The following is an 18,254-nucleotide window of genomic DNA, read 5'->3' on the forward strand; positions in this document are numbered from 1 at the left end:
GGTAAAGGTTCCCCTCGCACTTATGTGCTAGTCGTTCCCGACTCTAGGGGGTGGTGCTCATCTCCGTTTCAAAGCCGAAGAGCCAGCGTTGTTCAAAGACGTCTCCGTGGTCATGTGGCCGGCATGACTCAACACCAAAGGCGCACAGAACGCTGTTGCCTTCCCACCAAAGATGGTCCCTATTTTTCTACTTACATTTTTTACGTGCTTTCGAACTGCTAGGTTGGCAGAAGCTGGGACAAGTAACGGGATCTCACTCCGTTATGCGGCGCTAGGGATTCGAACCGCTGAACTGCCAACCTTTCGATCGACAAGCTCAGCGTCTTAGCCACTGAGCACCACATGCACAGAGGATTAGGAAATTGATATTTCATTTGTAAGGCAAAATAATACAATGGATGTTCCAGGAAATAAGGGAGAATCGGAGGAGATTCATTAGCAAACTTGTGTTCCGCCATTCCCACCAATAGGCTCTCCCAAGGATTTATATCCCCTAGTGAAGCTCTGGGATTTAAATCCTCATTCTCCATTGGGAGGAAGATGTTCAAACAGCTTCTAGGAATATCCATCTCACTGTTTGTATAATCCTTTCCCCACACCGCCCTTGGGAATAAGTGTCTTGAGCTTGGAAAACTTCACAGATTCAGGCAAATTAACCAGTGGAATATTTTCCTTGAAAGTTTACAACCCAGCAAACCGGGAAAGAAATCAAATAATCAAACACTTCTTTTTTTTGTACTGTTCACACAGCGTGAGATACTTTATAAAAGCAGAAAGCGGGTTCTGTAGCTCACTCGGCTTCAAGGGAAGGGCTTAACTGAAACTGAACAGGATTATTGTATCCGGCAATAAACCTAAATCAGGATATTTTAGTCACGTTTTTTTTTAATTGGAAATTTCTTCACCCAGGACTTTGGGTGGATGAGAGAGAATGAGCCCTCGCCATCTTTTATCTTTAATTTTGTTTTAATTTGGTTGCAATTTCTTTGATTGTTGGGAGCCACCTGGAGTTGGTTGAGAGTTGTGTAGCGCACAAGTTTAATAAATTATTAGTGTCGATTTGCCTGAATAAATCTCTTTGGATGAAGCTCCCAGCCTGACTAAAAATACCACTAGTCACTCGACACTATTCATAAACTGTAGTATTTGAAAGTAAGAGAGAGAGAATTCAGCCTCCGTTCTTTTTCAACGATTTGCTGGAATCTGATCTAGGATGTTTTACTTATTACCGGTATGAATAAAACTAAAATACCATTAAATGTCAAAATGGAAATAAGTATACCCTCAATGTTCGAAAATCGTAGAAAGAACTCCAGCCAGGATCATTTCACTGCATTGAAGTCCTTAATATTTTTGTTCTAAAACAGAGACAATGTCTTGTTAGCAAGACAAATAGCAGTGTTCTTCTTCAATGAGCAACTGCACTTTTCTTATTCATGAACCTGAGAATACTAAATTGCTGCTTGATTCTACATATCGATTCATCAAAGTTTAGCCCAGATTTCCTGTCTCTTTTTCTAATATCGGCTAAATGATTATTTTAGAACAGGGTTCCCCAACCTTTCTGAGTTGGTGGTCTGGAGAAAGGGAGGGGCAAGCGCCTTTACAGGCGCGAGCAGGGCCGCGAATGTGATGCAAACAAAGCTGCAAGTGATGCTCGCTGCAACACTAGCGCCCACAAGATGTTGGCGGTCACTAGCATGACTGGGGGGTGCGTACGCACACACACGCATGTGCACTGCCCAGCCACTCACGTGGCCCAGTGGCCAACAGCTCACAGCCCGGTAATGGGCTGTGGCCCACAGTTTGGGGATCCCTGTTTTAAAAGACAAGGCTGTCTTCAATTCACTCTCAACTCCTAGCGAAGCCATGGATAGTTCATTCAGTTTTTCTTGCTATTACCTCAGTGGTGGAATTCAAATTGTTTTACTATCGGTTCTGTGGGCGTGGCTTGGTGGGCATGGCAGGGAAAGGATACTGCAAAATCCCCATTCCCGCGTCACTCTGGAGCCAGCCAGAGGTGGCATTTGCCGGTTCTCTGAACTACTCAAAATTTCCGCTACCAGTTCTCCAGAACCTGTCAGAACCTGCTGAATAGCACCCCTGTATTACCTTCTTTCAAAAGCTTTTCTGGTTCACCCCAGAATATTTAGCCTTACAGAACACTTCTACAGCAGTTTCTCCTCCAGGTATTAAACAGGCCTGATGGGTTTTTGTTTCTGAGCTCAGAAAAGGCTGGCCTGACACTGTCACTAGCTGGAGAAACTTGTATTATAGTGAGAATTATACTATAGTTGCAGATTTCAATAAATAAAAATAAATAGAAATGCTATTTTAAATTGAACAGTAAGATCTGTCTGTACAAAAAAATATCAGCTGTAGGGGCTGGGATGTTCTCTGTCAGGGGTGTCGAACTCAAGGCCGGATGCGGCCCACAGGGTGCTTAGATCTGGCTCGTGGGGCCACCCTGGACACAGCAAGGGACCAGCCCGTGGTGCCTCTGCCAGGGAAAACAGCTCAAGAGGGCCGCACAAGGGTTTCGCTGGCAGAGCACTCCGGATGCCTCAGGCGCCCTCCCGACATGAGTGACATCAAGCTGGCCACACCTACCCTGGCCACGCCCACCCCATCCCACAAAGTCAAACACAACCCTGATGCGGCCCTCAATGAAATCGAGTTGGACACCCCTGCTCTATGTGATTGTACAGTAGTTTCCTTTCAATGAATGCCTTGGATACATTACTCATATATAAAGCTTTTAAGGCTCACTTGGTAAGTCACTTATATGATTATGTCAGTTGTCACAAAGGTTTCTTCGTGCCTTTTACAGTATGGCACTCCTTTTTCAGATTCAAATCATAAAATCTATAAAGGAAGACTATTTCAGCATTTCCTCCCCACCCCCTTAAATTCCTGGTCATTTTAAGAGCATACATTCATACACAAATGTATGTATTGATCAGTGTGAAATGCTCTATATGAAATTCTCGTTCCAAAGCATGCAGGTTAATTTATGGGGAATGTCAGGAATCAGTGCTAAAAAGCTTCCTGTGCAGGCTTATAAACAGGGAGGGAAAGCTTGTCAGAAGCATTCCTTCACCGATATATATGGCTAAATTAGTGGCTGATACAACTGAATGTAATTAGGTATGATGTGGGGTTTTTTTTTCTCATTCTAAATTTCAATTAGCAATAATCCCTAACTACAATAGGATAAAAGTTATTTGGAACTCCATAGTCATAGACCAGATGTCTCCAACCTTGGCAACTTTAAGACTTGTGAATTTCAATTCTCTGGGTGTTGAAGTCCACAAGTCTTAAAGTTGCCAAGGTTGGAGACCCCTGGTCATAGACTAATGCTCTGATAGTTTGATTTTTCTTTGATATTACCCAAATTTCCAGATTTTATCCATAACAAACATAGGCTCCTATAACGCACTGTAATTACCAACAACATACAAACAATAAATCATGTAAATGACTTTATAAACTTGGCTGGGGTGAATTTCTCTTCTTAAAACAAGACAGCCCTCATTTAAAAAAAAATCAGGACACCTGTTTTTCTGATATCTGAATAGTAATTCTCAAGAAATAAAAGATTTGTGAGACATGGATATGATCTGAGCACAAGTCATGGAATTCATTGAACAAATTGGGGCCAGTTATAAGCACTTAAGTCTAACCTTCTTTACAGGCTGAGTTCCCACTATATAAGATTCTTAAAACAATACAGTATACAATTTCATGAATTAGAAATAAATTCATCAGTTTGATGGAGAGTTTAATAATAGATAATAGTCTTGTGCCTAAGAAACCAGTTCAGAAAAAAGATTGTAAATCTACCTCCTCCCATATACGAATATGAAGCACTATTTATCCTTGTATAGTACTGTCATAAAAAGAAATAGTGAAAGCATCCTTTTTAAAATACTACCTTAACTTCCTAAACTTCCAGTGATTGTTCAGTTTTAAATCTACCTCCTCAACATTTTAAAGTTTGGTAATGTTAAATTATTTTTGGACGCTCACAATGCACACATCCCTGTTTTAATTAACAGCAGGAAACATTCGTATTCCAAGGTTGAACTTGCCAAACACAAGGGGGTAGCTGACCACAACACTGCGTATCGTGTTCAGCTGTTCACAAAACATTTCAAAAAGACAAGGACACTCTTTTGCAATTCAAAATGCTTCTTTTTCTCACGCTCAAGGAGTGACCTCTTCTTAAACGTGCATATAAGATACAGTTCGGAGGAGAAAAAACCCCCAGATCTCAATCTACATTTCAAAGCCTACATATAAGAGCCACGTACACAGTTCACAATTTTAAACATGCTTAATACTTACATCTATTCAACTGGTTTAAGTTTTGATGCAAAAAAAAACCCATAAAAACCAAACCCAGATTAAAAATCGATGATTTAACACCAAAGACAGCATGTCAAAATAACTCTGGATCATTAGCCACTACTATTCCACATGTTGCAAGATGAAAGAAGAGCTGTGAAAAATATGAAGCTTTCCCAAAGTTATACAGGAAGCGCTGTTCCAAACTCAGGGATGGATGGATGGATGAGTGGGTGAGTGGCAGAGCTATTGAAAGTAAAGAGCAATCTACTGTTTTGGAGCCAGATCTAGTGGTAGCAGATTTGGTTCTAAAAAGATGACCCCAAATAAAATGATGAACTTCTAAAGTGATACACTGAACATTTGTCTCCTGTCTGCTAATAGTGTAACCAGAGTCTGCCAGACAAATGGATTAAAAATGGACCTCTAAATTTCTCTACAATGCACAGTAGATCCAATTTGTAGCCATGCCCTGGAGAGCAATCTTGGATACTGCGAAGAATCCAGAAACCCAAGGTCTTCTGGGATTTCAAATGATATGAATTATTAAGAAACAATAATGATAATAATATGGCCTTCAACCAATCAAGAACTTAACTTTAAAAATTAATGTATAGCCATTAGGTCTTGCACATATCCCACCTTTTACTTCAGAAACTGCATCTTCACAATTAAAAGCTAATATCCGATGCCAGGAAGCATAATAGTGCTGTAGTTATTAAAACACACACATAAGTGTGCTAAATCGTAAAATACAGCTTGCGAAATCACGTTGATTCGCATTCAGCCAAAATGGAACAAACTACAATATGGCTTAGCACACTAAACCCAATCTGGAAGTATTGCTGCCAGTTGCCGCAGGCAATAGGGTGACACAATTGTTTAGACTTGATTTCAGAAAAGTACTTTGGAAGGCATGAGGGCACGCATAGAAAGACCTGTGAGCTATTCTTTCATGCAGTTGGGTCTTTTCCCACAACCAGGCAACCAGATAGGAAAAGGCAGTTCCTTTAATGTAGTAGAGATCAGAGCTTTATTCTTAACTCTGTGAATAGTGAAGGGCACTGTGCAGTTTTAATTTAGACATTCGAAGTAACAGTAACAGAGTTGAAGGGACCATGGAGGTCATCTAGTCCAACCCCCCTGCTCACACAGGAGACTTATATGAGGGATTCAAACAGCTGACCTTTCAGATCGACAAGCTCAGCATTTTAGCTACTGAGCCACTTTAGGGAGCCGCCATTCTAAGATGGTTGCATAAATGCCATGTATTTTTTTTTAATATTTAGTCATAGAGATATCTTTCCTGCACTTTTCCAAAAATAGCAACAGGAATATGGAAATACTTCAAAGGAAATTCTCATTTTCTCCAAAATTTTGTCATTTGTTAATTTAAAAGGCATCCAGATTCATAAACCTAACACCACAGATTTGTTGAGCACACACTTACCCAAACCCTCACAAAATAGCATGAACATATGCTAAGCAATATTTTAAGAGTCATTCAAGCACTCTAGGCAAGTATAGTGAGAATCAATTTAGTTGACAGGTAAACCTCAGTTTACAACAACAATTGGGATTGGAACTTCAGTTACTAAGCGAGGTAGTTGTTAAATGAGTCAATTTTACAAATCTTCCTTTGCTATGGTTATGGGGCAAAATTCCAGCTTTGACTTTCCTTGCCGAAGCTGGCTGGAAGGTTGCAAATGGTGATCATGTGAACTCTGGATTGCTGCAATGGTCGTAAGTGTGAGGACCAGTTTTAAGTCAGTTTCCAGTGCTGTCATTTTCAACTGATAGACAAAGACCAAGGCCAAGAAAGGAGTCCAAATGGATTCCTGAGTAGTAGCAAAGAAGTAGCTTAGTTGTTGGCAGCGATGCACAAACATGCAGAACCAAAAATGCAACACCCCCCCTTTTTTTCCCCCCTCTTCAAATTACCACGTATTTATTTATAAACCTTAGAAACTTCTCAGGAGTTGAGCAAGAAATTTTTGTTCATTAACAGGAAAACTCTCCATCTGAGAAAGATAGTACCCGGAGCAAAGGGTTTTAAATTTTTACACAAGTGCTCTGGAAGAGCAATTACAAACAATAAGAAGACAGAATTTAATTTAAGGCAAAGACATCATCTCCCAGCAAATGTGAATAGAAATTATGCAAGAATGCCTACAGCCATTACAAAACAGGTTTAGGGCTTAGCCTTACATGTACCAGAGTTCCATCTGATTAGGCATACATAGAGCAAAGAAGAACACGGTTCTCAGGAAAGAATGTGGCTTAAATCCTAGATAACTAACTGACTCTGAGCCTATGCCATCGTGATTAATATTACTTTAAAAGTTTCAAAAACATCATGCTTACATTAACTCAAGACCACAATCCCAAAATCAGGAGAAGCCGTGATCAGCCTGCCCTTCTAACTTGGCTCCACCAAACCTACCTGCCAATATATCAGGGGGAAGAAAAGTTGGACTTCAAAAAGCACCAAAGCCAGAAAATCTCGAATAAGTTGAATTGCAGGAAATTATTTAGGAAGGTAGGAAAACCTGTACCATCATTAGTGTTACATGTTCTAAACGAGAGTTACAAGGCTTTGTTTTCCCTTCCATTTTGGGAGGAACTCCATCTGCCAAAGGGCTGAGGCAAAACCTGAGGATATAAAATTATCCTGAGCTTGGAATTTACTCTGCCACATTAGATAGCAAGGTGCTTGAGTTCACAGTTTGGTCTATGTTTCTACCCCAAACAGTGCCTTGCTTTGATTTGGTTTTTCAAAGCTTCAGAGTACTTCCCTTTTTACAAGGAAAACAAATGGATATATTTGTTTTGGCAGAGTTGAGTATCTGCAGATACAGTAGAGATTTGTTACATTTACGAAATATGCCAACTCCAAAAAAAATAGGCGTGTGAGTTAAATCCTAAATCTCTAATTGTTGTAGGCTGCACTTCCTAAGGCATGTCCTCTTAGCCTTCTAAGGAAGGATGGAGGGAACAAACATTTATAAAACTGAATGCATACCTTAAATTGGGACGGAAGTGTCACCATTTGATAGTAAATTTTTTTATCCGTCAGTTACAAAGCAGAGAGAAAGAGCTCCTCTTCTGTTTCAGTTCTCGAAAACTACCAAATGACCCCTGAAAGGTCAAACAGAAAAATTAAATCCTGGGTCCTACCCGTTATATGACATTATACAGTAAACTTCTGTTTTCTCCCCATTTTGGAACTAGGAAAGTGGCAGAGATCGTACTCAGATGACTGCATTCAGTTTTGGTCACCACACTATAAAAAAAGTTGTTGAGATGAGCAACCAAGATGATTAGGGGACTGGAGACTAAAACATACGATGAACGGTTGCAGAAACTGGGCATGGCTAATCTACCGAAGAGAAGGTCAAGGGGAGACATGATAGCAGTCTTCCAATATTTGAGGGGCTGCCACAGAGAGGAGGGGGTCAATCTGTTTTCCAAAGCACCCGAAGGCCAGACAAGGAATAATGGATGGAAGCTGAACAAGGAGAGATTCAACCTAGAAATAAGGAGAAATTTTCAGACAGTGAGAACCATCAACCAATGGAACAGAAGTTGCCTTTGGAAGTTGTGGGAGCTTCATCCCTGGAGGCTTTCAAGAAGAGACTGGACTGCCATTTGTCAGAGATGGTGTAGGGTTTCCTGCTTGGGCGGGGGGGGGGGGGGTTGGACTAGATGACCTACAATACAAGGTCCCTTCCAACTCTGTTAATCTGTTAAAACTGACTTCTCACAAGGTTACAACATCCAATTTCAACGCTGAAACGTTTTGCACACCTTACTCTAAAACCTACAAGTGGCCTTGCTATTCATTGTATTCACTCAGTACATGGCCACAGTAGTTGTTCAATTCTTATTTGGGATCTGTTTACAAAAAAAAAAAAAACATGTTACTTTTCCATAGAGATTCCTATATCCTTTATGCCAGTGGTTCTCAACCTGTGGGTCGGGACCCCTTTGGGGGTCGAACGACCCTTTCACTGGGGTCGCCTAAGACCATCGGAAAACACATATTTTCAATGATTTTAGGAATAATTTTATGGTTGGGGGTCACCACCACATGAGGAACTGTATTAAAGGGTCGCGGCATTAGGAAGGTTGAGACCCACTGCTTTACGTGGAAGTGACATTTGCCACTGAAAATCATGACGACTTCATTAAAATCCACCAGAGGGAATCACATTTCATTCTGTGAAAATGCTTCAGCAATATTTTTTGGCTAAAAAATATTCTGTGCAAGAGTTTTTGGGGTGGGGTGGGGTGGGGACAATAGTCAAGCTAGAATATTGCTGACTAAAAGGGCGCTCATTGTGTCCAAATGAGAAGTCTGTGGCATTAACATATTCCAGGAAGAAAATTACAGTAAGAAAATAAAAAGGGATTGAAAAACAGATCTCATCTCTTGGCGGTTACTCCAAATCTTCCTGCAAATCTAGAGTCGCTAAGATTTAAAGGTCACTGGAGCTATTATGGCCAGTTCTATGGTACTTAACAAACAACTCTTTTGTTACCTTTTTCCCAATGGAACAAAGATGCATCCATTACAATAATTAAGTGCTACATCCAAAACTTGTGTATGCATCATTTAACAATAAATCCCCTAGAATCTCCTTTTGTGTTTTTTAGTCATCGTTTATAAACCTCTCATAGCTTACACACAGATAAGCAGATGAACCTAGTGTTGGTCCATACTTCAAAAAAGAACCATATTTTCTTTCAGATTGTTTACTCTCTTTTTATATATTACATTCCACTCTTTAAATTTGTGAGTGATGCAAGCATGACTGTTTTACTTGTTTCAAAACTTCTTAAAATCAATTGCATACACGTTGACAAATATAATATTGATAGTTGCTAATTAAATTTACCTACCTGAAAGATAACAATAAAGTCATTTTTTAAGTACATATACCACTACATGAGAGCCAGTATGGTATAATGGAGAAATTGCTGGTTTATGAGCAGAGAGACCCAGATTCTAATCCTCCCTTAGGCAGTGAAGATGGCCGAGTAACTTTGAGCTAATCACATTCTCTCAGCTCTAAACTAGAAAGCTGAAAAATATCTACCAATCCATACTGGACCATCATGGTAGATTTAGTCCATTAGCTTCAATGACAAGGCCTTCATCCTGCAATGGATTGATTTGTGCTATTAAAAATATCCCTTTATGGCATGAACTGGACAGTAAAAAAAAATTCTTTGCAGTTCTGAAACGAATGAATTAATCTGCAAATTCCATCCATCAAAATGAAGATGTTATGGTGACTTTCAAAGATTGTAAAGATTCAGTTTAAAAATATTCAATCAAATCTTAAACTGATTCAACTTTTTAAATTAAATTTGATTTGCTACATCAAACCAACAAACTGGTTGGAATTTGTACACCCTTCTTCAAATTCATTTTCAGGATTACCACCAAACAGAACGTTTTCATCTTCCCATTTGTTGCAAATCTGAGGTCATAGGAATTCTGCCAACATTTAACATTGACAGTCATCCTTTTAAAAAGTCAATTCAGGATGGCGTCTAGCCTACAGAAGAATATGAAAAAAGATGGTAGCCATATAGACAACAACAAGCCACATGCATGTTATTTATTGCAAACATAGGTGACAATATTTATAAAGCATGGAAAACATTTTCCAACAGCAGGGAATTATTACTCATACATTTCAAAGATACTCATCAACAGAGCAGAGAAATATTAATTAGATATGTGTGCTGAATCATTTTTCTTGATAGAACAGTCAACCAATATAGTTGTACAATGAGTCAAAATGCATGTATAAGCAAAGGTAATGAAAGGGAGAGAGGGAATGCCATTGCTTCAATATATATGAGAAATTATCTCAACAACATATGAACAATCCTCTTAATTTTGATTTAAGTACATACCCGCAAATAAGCCGAGAATTTTAAGATGCCGAAATGCACTCAGAAAATCTGGTTTGGCTTATTTGTGGATGGGTTTATCCACAAATATATATATGGTAATCCTTTTTTAAAGTACTCATATTTATTGCATATATTCACATCTGCAGATAAGCCCATCTGCATATAAGCAGACCATAATTTCTAATCAAAATAACATGAAAAATGCAGGTTAGCTTATCCACAGGTGGAACATTTTTCATGAAATTTTTGTTAAAACTTAAGGGTCAGCTTATCTACTGAATAATAATGCAGTATATAACACTAATACAATATACAATAATTTGCCATTTCATAAGTACTTACATTTACATTGAAATAATAGGACTGATGATTTGGAAGTTATGCATTCTGAATTGGTGACTCTCTGATTTAGTGTTTGGCTATATTCAATTTTACCAAAGTAAAAAAAGGGTATTTTGCAAGGTAAATTCTAATAACCAGATATAAGAGATTCACAGTTGCAGCATATGAAACATTTTGTTCTTCAGCTTTAATGTATATGTTTACTACATCGTATTAGCGTGAGTGAAATCGTCTTAATGCTTTGAATAAATGTAAAAAATAGCATAAAGTATTACTGGAAGTTAGGAAATAAAGTTATTTAATAACTGAACCTGAAGTAGAGCTGTTGAAAATCAGGCCGCATACAAACCTAATTATTATTTCAGAAACAAAACCGTCAGACCATAATTCTATCTAGCTTTGGATCATCATTACTGATTAGCTCTTCTAAGTTTCAGGGAACAAACAGCATTTGAAGAGCAAGGAACATACAATTCCATTTAGCCTCCCTTTAAACAGCATTCGGCCCCAATTTATTTTTATTTTTAAGACCATCCTTATATTATTTTAGATATTCTCAATCCTTATTTCTGTTATGCCTTTCCTCCATGAACAACAACAATATATAACGATTTACAAAACTGCTATGTCTGGCTTCTTGGTTTGGGCTAAGAGGGAATTATTCGTCCAAAATCATCCAGTACAGGTAGCTTTCCTTAACTTCAGCTACTGTTCAGACTTACGATGGCACTGTATGTGTGGTACTTACAACCAGTCTTCAGAGTTCTGGCCGCTGCAGCATATCCATTCATGTGGTCCTTGCTGGTTTCCATCAAACAAAGTCCATGATGAAGCTGGCAGGAGGCTGCAAATGGCAGCCACTTTTTTTTTTTTTTTTTTTTGCTTAATAGCTTGCAGCAATTCATTTAACGGTGGCAACCGGACCCATCAGAATTGATGCACAATCACTTGACATCCCACTATAACTGTGTTGCTTAGTGACAGCAACTCCTGTCCCAATTACCCATCATAAACCGAGGATTACCTGTAATCTTCCACGGTCAAAATATGACCTTGATACTGGGGCTTTCCAGCTAGTTTATTGCTAGCAGAGAGTTATTTCGGCTATAAATGATTTAGATGGTTAGCATTCCTCGCCAAAGCTGACCTGTGCTCTTGGTAACAGACTCAACTGAGAACCTTGATTACAATAGTTTATCTTCTCAATTCCTAGATATAGGGAGACCACTTTTTTTATTAAAGTGGATTCCCTCTATCTAGGAATTTTGTGTGTGTGTGCACGTGTGTGTGTGTGTGTACCTTCAGATCAGTGTTAACTCCTGGAAACTGCCTGGAGAAACCTCTGAGGTTTGCTTGGCTACATTTTTCAGCAGTAGTTTGTCTTTTTCTTCCTAGGGATGAGAAACTATGACTGGCCCACCAAGGTCACCGAGCAGATTTAGGCAGCACTAGAACTCAGTGTCTCCCAGTTTCAAGTCTGGTGCCTTAACCACTAGACCAAACTGGCTGCCTATTAGGAAATCCTTTGTTTACTTACAATCATCTACCCCTATTATCATTTCAAGAAACCAAGAGTTATCAGCATGTTAAATCCCTGGTGGACAGTTCCCTGTATTTGCCTTCGTGGGCAAGATTTAATATTTTAATGAATATCTTTTGGATCAAAATGGATGCACCTTCCCTGGTAATGAACCTCTAGTAGCAATGGAAATAATGAAAAACCCTGTTTCCAACTCTCAGTGATTCCAGCAAAATATGCAGAGTTCTCAATGGTATCTTTGTTTCTCTTCCGGAAAAGGGCATCGGAGCACTCAAGACTTTTTCCATGCTGCACCGTGGCCTACGGCCAGGATAAGATGGGTCTACAAAATCTGCTTCCTCTAAACTTGGCTGAGGCCAATGAGCTAGCTAACATCCTCTTTATTTTCTTGCCCAGGAAAAGGGCATTTGAGACCGGTTGTTACTTGGCACAACAGCTTCTGAGTCTGCCTCAAGGGGGAAAAAAATCTATGACAGGTATGAGATTACAATTATTCCCCGTTCACCTCCCCAGACTACGGAGGCCTAACAAAACAGGTGCTAGGGGATCTTCTCACTGTCTCGGCGTATTGTGTGCAAGAGAGAGGATGTGGAACAAACAGGATTATGATATAAAATATTTGTGACAACACCATTCTTGTGCGTGGCTAATGTGCCACCGACATACAACTTCAGATACGGTTTCCAGCAGCGAAGGAGACAAAGATGCTACAAACCATTGTGAGGATCGTCCCTCTCTCTTCCCCTTTCCCAAATGATTCACTTGGGAGGAGTAAAAAGAAGCAAAATACCTTCATATCTTCCTCTTGTAGGGATCACTTTGATCAGGATCATCTTTTGTGCAAAGCCATAGTTTACCTGGCTTACTATAATGTAAAAACCACAACTGGGCTAGGTTAGTACATTATGCTATGACTCAAATCATAATTTATGAACCGCAGTATTGTGGTTCGTGACATGCTGAGACAAAGCCAAACAGATCACATTATTGCTTACAATTCTGTCTATGTCAAGCAGAGAAAGTTTGTGAATCCTTTAGAACTATCGGTGAACCTGAAGGACTATGACCGACAAAGTGACTTGAGCTTCATTTAAATCCACCTACAGCAACCTCTGCAAGCAGAAGGTGCGTTTCTTCTTCCCAAATGAGTCAGCCTTGTTTCAAAAGGTTGTAGATGTATAAATATATCAAGGAACGTATCCCATGCTGCAAGCAGCTTCAATCTTTTTTTTTTACTTCTTAGCAAAGCATTATAATATATATATATATATATATATATATATATATATATATATATATATATATATATATATATATATATATTAAAGAGAGACAGTCCTTTAATTCCATCCTTCCGAGGTTGGTAAAAATCAGGACCCAGACTGTTGGGTGCTAACTCTGTAAACCGCTTAGAGTGTGCTGTAAAGCACTATGAAGCGATATATAAGTCTAAGTGCTATTGAATATTATATCGACTGACTGGAAATCTTCCAAACAGAAATCCAGATCATCCCGGTTTTTTTTTCTTTTTCACAATCAATGAAAATGACATAGTTCATTCACACAAATGATCTGCAGCATTGAAGTATTAGCAAATAAAATATATTGCCTATCAACATCATTGCTTTGGTAAAAATATCCGTAAAGTGCTACAATAATTGCATGAAGAAAGGGTTTAGCCAAAAAGCTACAGCGAACTATTATACCTCTGCAAATATATACCCAGTTAAGGAGCCTCCCAATTAAAACGTGGTTGCCTGAACCATCAAATGGTATTAGTGACAGTCCTAACGAGGCTGTATTTGTACATGTATTTGTACATCTATCCATATATTGTATATATGAGAGTTAGCGTTTGATAATTGCCAAGACTAAAAATAGCTCAAATGTATACAGAATGGGGTTTTGCTAAGGTAGATATTCCCGTCCGTTCAAAATTCTCAACTTTGAATGTTATTTCCAGATGGTAACAAGATGCCCAAACATAAAAAATTCCATTTATGCTCTATACATTTAGTTCAAAATCTATTTGTATGCATCCTTTCACAAGATTTTAGCTATTATGTATCATGAATATCGAAAGCTCCCCTTTCACAAACCACCGCACAATACTAACGTACTTTCTATGGACTGTAACTATAGACATCTTATTGTCATCCTCATTCAATGTATTTATTTCATGTGATGCTAAGAGGCTTAAATGAGCAACAAAGTACTTCAAAATCTTGTTTCACTCTCTTCCCCAAACAACAAAAAGGAATCAACTTTCGTTTGAAACAAAAGTTTCAAACGGAGCCCTGTAAGTTAAACATTTTGAGAAAACAAAAAAATAAAGCAATGGAAACATTCTATTTATCCATCAACAAAACAGACTGTTTGCAATGCTTACATTGGAAGCCTAAGAACTTTTTTACGTAAAGCTTCTTAAACAGAAAAGGTTAAACAGCATCAATTCAAGACACTGCATTCCTTGCACATAATTAGAACGAACAGCAGATTCAGGAAATGGCACAGGTTCTTTGTTAGCCTCTGTTCATTGCAGCACTCATGAAGGACACAATTGCTTATGAAGGAATTTCTCCCTATCACGATAGAAGCCACAATCATAATGTTTCATGGCTGCATTAGCACATTCCAGAATACCCTTCTCTTTCAATCCTTCAGCACTTGCCTGCAGAGTCTTACACCAACTTTCTTAGCTTGGCACTTCTCAAGAATCTCTTAGAATTCTTACCGCATAGTACTGAGTAGATGTCCTTTGATTGTAAAGCAATGTCCTTATTTTAGGGCCTGACAGAACTCCAGGGACCATAGAGCCACTCATGGCTTTTCCAACAAAACTTTCAAGTGTCACTGCCTCGGCAGTGACATCATTCCCCACCCACCCATCCCCAGAGAAATAAGAGTCTCAAAAAAACAGGGAAGTTACTTTCACCTAAAGGTATACAACCAATCTCCTTGTGCTTTCCCAAGCCCCAAACTTCTGAGGAACCTAGCTGAATAAGAATGAAGCCCTGGTCACACCTTCACAATGTGACATCCTTATCTGTCCCATCATGACATCTTCTTTTGCCAGACCAGATTTTTGTATTTGGAACTCTAGGGAACGTCCTAAGAGACATCCTTCCTTCAAAGCAGGAGAAAAAAAAACCCCAATGTGCAGGAGAAAGAATGGAGAAGGGGTTCAAGCATGCCACTTCGATATAATGTTAAGGTTCTAAAGAGGCCAGTCAGAGAACATTGGATTAGACCAGATTATCATCTAGTCTAATTGCTTCTAGTGTGGGAAATCAACTATTGTGTCATTTTTAATCAATGGATTTCCAGCATCTATATTTAAAAGCTGGATTATAGAATGGTTGAGATCTAGGGGCCATGGAACTTCAGTAAATGTGCAGCCAAATCCTAACTGAACACGATTTAGCAAAAGGGAGGTGTTTGAATGACCGTACTCCCAAGGCAGCCTTAAAACTGCAATATCTGATTCAAACTTAACTGAAAGTAATCCTCCTCACCAGACGAGATTGCCCAGCTCCATGGAAGTCTTTTCTTTTCCACACAATCACAGGAACATGCAACCAACAACCATGTTTATTAAGCCTTGTGCAGTATCTGGAATTCTCTCTTAAGGTTTTATGTGCCAAAGCTCATTCAAGGGAAAGTCACAAAGGAAGATCCTGAAAGAGCCATTCAAAGTACATAAGTCCTTGGCCCTTCAACAGAACAAGGCAAGCATTACTATGCAACGCAGCTCCAAGCCACGGTTTTCTGTACGCAATCCTGTCACGACAACAGCCCATGTGTCCGGTGAAGTAGAGTGTCGTCCGCAAGAAACCTACGTCATAATAAACCTCTAGGGTGCTGCATGAGTCTTTTGTTATTTCCTTGGTCCAAGCTGTAGGCAACCATCTCCCCCATCGCCCAGGTAGCAGCAGCATCCCAGCCAAAGCCCTGCCCGCTTGATTCAAGAAGCCCACCAGGCATTGCAATCCCTGACTCAAGGAAAACCCTGCGGAGAGCGGCCAGCCTTCCTTTTACAAAGGTTGTTACTGAGCAGTACCCCCCCCAATACACTTTATTAAGGGGAAGGGGGGAACGACAACCCCAAAGGGAAAAGAATGAAGATTATCCCATGCATAGATTCTACTCAATCCTGGGCACCGTTGACTATAAAGAGGGAAAGCAACCCCACTGCAGGTTTTGAACCCAAGGCCTAGTTTCAACCTTTTCTCTTCCCCCCAACCCCCCCCCCACTCCTTCCACCAGCCATGCATTTCCAAGCTGCAGATCTGTGCATGGTGGCCTGGGTTCGTTCCACCCCCCTACTCCACCCCAGGGGTCCCCGAGACCCTTCCGCAAAGTCAGCTATGAAGCCACAAAACCCCAGCTTCATGCTCCTAATAAGAGTCCATCCCTGGAGAGAAGCAACCCAGCTCGACCCAAAAGCGCTTTTAAGGGTGGAGAGGGGGAGATGGGGGGGGGGGGTCTCATGGCTCATTGTCAAGGATGGGAAAAGGGGGGGACCCCCCTCCCTCCAGACAAAAAGCTCTGGGAAAAGGCGGCTGAAGATCAAGAAATGTAGTATATGGCCTCTCTCCCCCCCCTTTTTTTCTCCAGCCCCCCCCCCTTTCACCTCCAGCCATGCACACTCACACACTCACAATGGCTGGGTGAAAAGCGTGCTTTGCGCGAACCCCCCACCCCTCACCCCCGCCTGACAAAAGAGCCGACCGTTAAGGAATTGGGTTGGGGGTCTCTCTCTCCCTCCCCCTCCCTCCCCCACAACGCCAGCCCACCCCCCCCGTCCAGAAAGTCCTAAAGCAATTTTAAAAAAAGAGAGAGGGGGGGGAGGGTGAAAACTAGTCAGGCTAAGGGGTCCTCGAGGGGATGGGGGGGAGGGGGCAGGACTACAACTCCCATCTTCCCCTACCGCCCCCTCCCCACCCCCGCCAGCCCAGCCCGACCTTCAGGGGGGAGGGAAACGGGCGCCGAGGTCCGCCCCCGCCTGCTCGCTTACCTCCGCCGGGTCGAGGGACGCTGCTCCCCTCTGGCCGCCGCCGCCGCCGCTCCGGGGCTGCTTTCACCCGCGCCGCCTCCTCGCCGGGGCCGCCTCCAGGCAGCGCGCGGCGGCGGGGCGCATCCCGGCTCGGGGCCGGGGCTCGGCGAAAGGGAGAAGCCGCAAAGGGAAGGCCGAGGAGGGAGGAAGGAAGGAAACGGCCAGGGGGGTCCTCAGCACCGCGGGGGCCGTCCGCCACCTTCGCCTCTGAGGAGGAGAAGGAGCCGCAACGAGGCAACGGTGGCGGGAGATGGCCAGGGCGCAGGCGCGCGCAGGCCACGCCCCCTCGCGCGGCGGCGGCGGCGGCTGAGGGGGGCCAGGGGGAGGCGGGGCCGCGCGCCTCCGAAGCCCCGCCCCCTCACGTTCCAACGTGCGGCGCTGCTTCAAGGGGGGGGCGGGTTTGGAAGTTGATGGGGGAGAGGAAGGGTGGGAGGGGCAGAGGGAGGGAAGGAGGGGGAGAGAGGGATGGAAGGGGGGAGGTTGGGGCATGGGGAGGGGGAGGGAGGGGCAGACGGAAGGAGGGGAGAGAGGGGGAAGGAGGGGAGGAAGGAAGGAGAGGGAGAGAGAGGGATGGAAGGGGGGAGGTTGGGGCAGGGAGAGGGGAGGGAGGGGAGAGTGCGGAAGGAGCGGGAGGGAGGCGAGCGGCAGATGGAGAGGAGAGGGGAGGGAAGGGCAGAGGGAGGGGAGAGAGGGAAGAAGGGGGAGAGAGGGAGGAAGGAGAGGGAAAGAGAGGGATGAAGGGGGAAGGTTGGGGCAGGGAGGGGAGGGAGGGGCAGACAGAAGGAGGGGAGAAAGAGGGAAGGAGGGGGAGAAAGTGAGGAAGGAGAAGAAGGAGAGAGAGGGAACGAAGGGGAGAGGGAGGGAGAGAGTGAGAAAGGAGAGGAAAGAGGGGAGGGAGAGAGGGAAGGAAGGGGAGACAAAGGGGCACATAGAGGTGGAGCGGGTGGGAGGGGGAGAGAGAGTGATGAAGGAGAGGGGAGGGGAGAGGGGGGCAGATAGAGGGGGAGAGAGGGAGGAAGGAGAGAGGGATGGAAGGGGGAG

The 18,254-nt window shown here is 42.1% G+C and overlaps 1 protein-coding gene across 2 annotated transcripts in view; it reads right to left on the reverse strand.

Moving 5' to 3' along the window:
* ARHGAP32 (Rho GTPase activating protein 32) overlaps positions 1–17,508 on the reverse strand; it is a 196,568-nt gene extending 179,060 nt beyond the window's left edge. For both annotated transcript variants that reach the window (XM_034421953.3, XM_087875674.1), the window contains exon 1: positions 17,175–17,508. The gene's annotated coding sequence lies outside the window, so the exon portion shown is untranslated. The remainder of the gene's footprint in view (positions 1–17,174) is intronic.
* Between the last annotated feature and the right edge of the window lie 746 nt (positions 17,509–18,254).

Source organism: Pantherophis guttatus, chromosome 9, assembly GCF_059756535.1.
Source record: "Pantherophis guttatus breed Tessera chromosome 9, ASM5975653v1, whole genome shotgun sequence".
NCBI lineage: Eukaryota > Metazoa > Chordata > Lepidosauria > Squamata > Colubridae > Pantherophis > Pantherophis guttatus.